Source organism: Halyomorpha halys, unplaced genomic scaffold (genome assembly GCF_000696795.3).
Source record: "Halyomorpha halys isolate HHAL.00 unplaced genomic scaffold, Hhal_1.1 Scaffold186.1, whole genome shotgun sequence".
Classification (NCBI taxonomy): domain Eukaryota; kingdom Metazoa; phylum Arthropoda; class Insecta; order Hemiptera; family Pentatomidae; genus Halyomorpha; species Halyomorpha halys.
The window spans coordinates 99,672-103,429 of NW_027116002.1; the positions used below are offsets into that span (position 1 = coordinate 99,672).

The 3,758-nt window shown below is 30.2% G+C and overlaps 1 long non-coding RNA gene across 1 annotated transcript in view; it reads right to left on the reverse strand.

Moving 5' to 3' along the window:
* Positions 1–574: 574 nt before the first annotated feature.
* LOC106679244 (uncharacterized) overlaps positions 575–3,758 on the reverse strand; it is a 12,989-nt gene continuing 9,805 nt past the window's right edge. Inside the window, exons 2-4 of the long non-coding RNA XR_001342917.2 lie at positions 3,237–3,329; positions 2,890–3,162; positions 575–806 (exon numbers count right to left, since the gene is read on the reverse strand). This is a non-coding gene — a long non-coding RNA (uncharacterized lncRNA). The remainder of the gene's footprint in view (positions 807–2,889; positions 3,163–3,236; positions 3,330–3,758) is intronic.

The following is a 3,758-nucleotide window of genomic DNA, read 5'->3' on the forward strand; positions in this document are numbered from 1 at the left end:
GTATTTTAAATTGATTCTTTTTCATTATGGCCCTAATATTTTTATAAGACTTAAAATTTTTAATTGATATTTTTCCTAAATTAGAAATTAACGTTTCGAGAGTCTAAAAAATAAAAAAAATAAAACCAATGCTAAGAAAAAATTTATAACAAACAGTTGATGGGAAATGTGGTGAAATAAATTATGAATATTAGTGATAGATTTTTTTTTAAACATCAATAAATCGCTTTTTAAACCCCTCAAAAGTCTATGATTTTAATAAAAACATTGATGCTGGCCATACTTATTTATTTTAAATGATCCTATTTTATATCTTATCTTAGTATATACGTAATTTACAATTATAATCATTTTAAACTTAATTAGAAAGATAAATTAATTATCCATTTACTACATTTTATTATTAATACGTTGATGGAAAGATTTAACTACTACTTTCTACATAGTCACATCTACGTTTATGATTCCTAAAACTTTATTTGAATTATAATAATTTTCAGCAGTAACAAATTGAATTTTTCAATATAACATAACAATACAAAGTCATTATACAATTCTTTTTAAATCTATATATTGGTAAAATGTTGCTTTTATCCATTCATGTCTTCAAAGGTTTATTTAACCTCCCATTCATAGTGTTGTTATTATAGGATAAGAAAAAAAATATAATATTGGAGAAATATATTCCGGGTGGTGCTCAATATAGGCATCAAAATAGTAAAAGAAAACTATTTATTGTTAACCAACGTTTCGTCCAACTTTACTGGGCTTCGACAGGACTAATAAGAATGAAGTTCTGCTACCAACTGAAAAATAAAATAATTATTTTATTTTATTTAAAGATTTCTTGGTATCTCTAGTCTCTTGAAGCCAGTACAAAAAAATGTATGCCTTAAAATATATTTTTATTTTAATTTTCGAAATTTAGAATCTATAAAACACTTAAATTATATGCAATACATCGATTTAAAAATATGAATAGTAAAACTTCATGATTTTAATTTCATCATTTTTTTTTAACACAGATGTCCGTCATTCATCCATATGAACATATTGTGTTAAAATCGTATCTATAGAAATTTGTTTGTGTAATCTTTCAAATTTAAGACCTCCAATGCAAATAGTTAAACTGTTGATTAAAAACTGATATTTTCTTTTAAAAAATAAAATGATATTATTGAAGTATTCTAATATTAATTTCTAATATTCTTTTTCATATATTATGTATCTATATGCGCATAGAATAACTTGGTATGTCTAAAAGAAAAACTTGATTAGTTACTTACGATGTTAAATAGTTATCTAAAACTTAAACACTTCGTTCTAATTATTTAATTTAGAATGTTCTTGAACTAAAATAATGAGAATAATTTCAATTTTTTTTTCTAGTACTAAAACAATGCCATTATACACTAACGAAACTATTCTCCGTAACTACAGACATATACCCCGTCCTAACTGTACAGTAAGAGGCAGAGATGTAGCGTGGACACCCCTACTCTATTAGGAACACCCACCTCACGAGGAAGTGCCGTACTCCTAAGAACATTACCATTACTTAGAGAGACACTTACCATATAAAGCCATAAACGCCTAACGGAACATGTAATCAGTTGCGATTCTTCCCAGCTGTCGGTAAACTTAAACTAAATCCTGTTCCGTATTCATAGGAGGCGTATCCCGGACCATTTATGTACTCCTGAATATATCAGGGCCGTATTGTTGTCAGTTCTGAGGTGGCTTATGCCTAAGTGGGTTATCCTGATCATGGCCACGTATTCCGCATAGATGTAGGGTATCTCACTTCTGTAATGTACTGAACCTATTTCTTCAAACGAAGGATGATTTTTAAATGAATATTTGAGGAATTTCCTATAAAAAGTCTATTATATATTTTTGGAAGATCATTATTTAAAAAAAAATATTATGGGAGCATCAGAAATAGTTAGGTTAAATTTTTATTAAAAATGATTATTAGTAAGAACAATTTGGCCTGGGGAAAAATTTTAATTTTGAAATTAGTTGAATAATTTAGATCTGTATGATTTCAATTTGCTTAAAAAGTGGATTTATCGACTTTTCATAGAAACTCCGCGTTTGTAAATGTTTTCATCAGTTATGATTTGGCGGATTATTAGGAGTTTCAATAAAGTTGATCGAGAACAAAAAATGTTTGTATTTGGAAGGAATAGATACGGTTCGATTTTCATATCATTCATTCTTTATAAAATTGCTTGTGATAACTACTGTAGTTCCATTACAGATACCTCCCTCCCCCTGCAATATATGCTAATATGCTTAGCATATTATAAGCATCGTTACAGTGTTGCTGCCAATAGTAGCCGAACGTTCTCCAGCGATCGCTGTGGTGTAAAACAGACAAGAAGGGAGCCATTATTTTTTTGCTAAGATTTAAAGAAATTACTTTATTATATCTGGAGAACCGCAGGAAGCGGTTCCCTGACTAGGGACGGGAGCCAGGAGAAAGGGACACGCCGCCTTACTATCCACCAGAGTGAGTTTACTCCAAATTTTCCTTATTACTCAACTGAAACACGATCTTCATACCCATCATCTCATCAATATTTGCTATCTTCAATGGCCCTGATTTATAATTATAAAATTAAAACCTGCATTGCATAGCGCTAGAAAAATTTTTTTTAATTGGGTAGGACCCACTTTGTTAAAGATGGTTGTGTGTAGGGTAATCATTCTTTCCAAAGGCTGGATAAACAAATTGATCCTGTGCTGAGACGGAAGGTGTAGCCAATTCAATGTAAAGATAAAGATATAGATCTCAATTCGATACCCTCGACAGCATACTATGTATGGAATTGTAACTTACTGTACGAACACACTTGTAAACTTTTACAGAAATGGCTATCTTACCTGGAAACATCCACAAAAGGCAAGGGAAGGTTCAAGATCATTTCCTTCTATCGATGAAGATGTTATCACCAGAAGGAAATTATCGCTCCTCTCTCTTTCTCCTGTCATGTCGTATTGTTGTCATACACATTACTGGCCTATCGCACTATTGCTGTCTTTTTTGAGACATGTGGTAAGGTCAAATTTAAAAGGCTCCAATCAAGTTTATACGAACAATGCAAACTTGTCACAGAAGGAGTAAATTAGCACTTTACTTATTCGCAACTTAAAGACCTAGAAAAATAAGGTTAGGCTAATAATAATATAAATCCATTGTCAAAGTGTCAATATTATAATAGTACACTTACAGTCAGCAACATCTTCCAAGAATGTTCTTTCTACACTAGGGGCTTAAGTAGATTCGGAGTGAAAACAGGTGTATCAGTAGGCCAGAATAATGACTAAAATCGATGTTAATCTTTTTAAGAAGAAATCCATCAAACAAGATTTATAATAATTTATAAGAATAAAACAAATGATTTTTTTTTAAATAAAAAAAAATATGTATGAAATATCAAATAGATAAATTAGAATAACAAGGAAAATAAAATAGTGAAATATGGGGGTTGATGATTATTGGGTGTCAGACTCTAAAGCCCTAACAAACATATCTATACGGTTCATACAGCGCCTGGACCAACAACACATTACGACTAGGGATGGGATATCGAAAGAAAAATATCGATATCGGTATCGATATCGATATCGGATAGCAATATCGATATCGATATTATATCGGACCTAAAATATCGATATTTTAAAATATCGAAATATCGATATCGAAAATTTAACGAATTAAAGTAATAATAATTATAAAATAATACCATAGC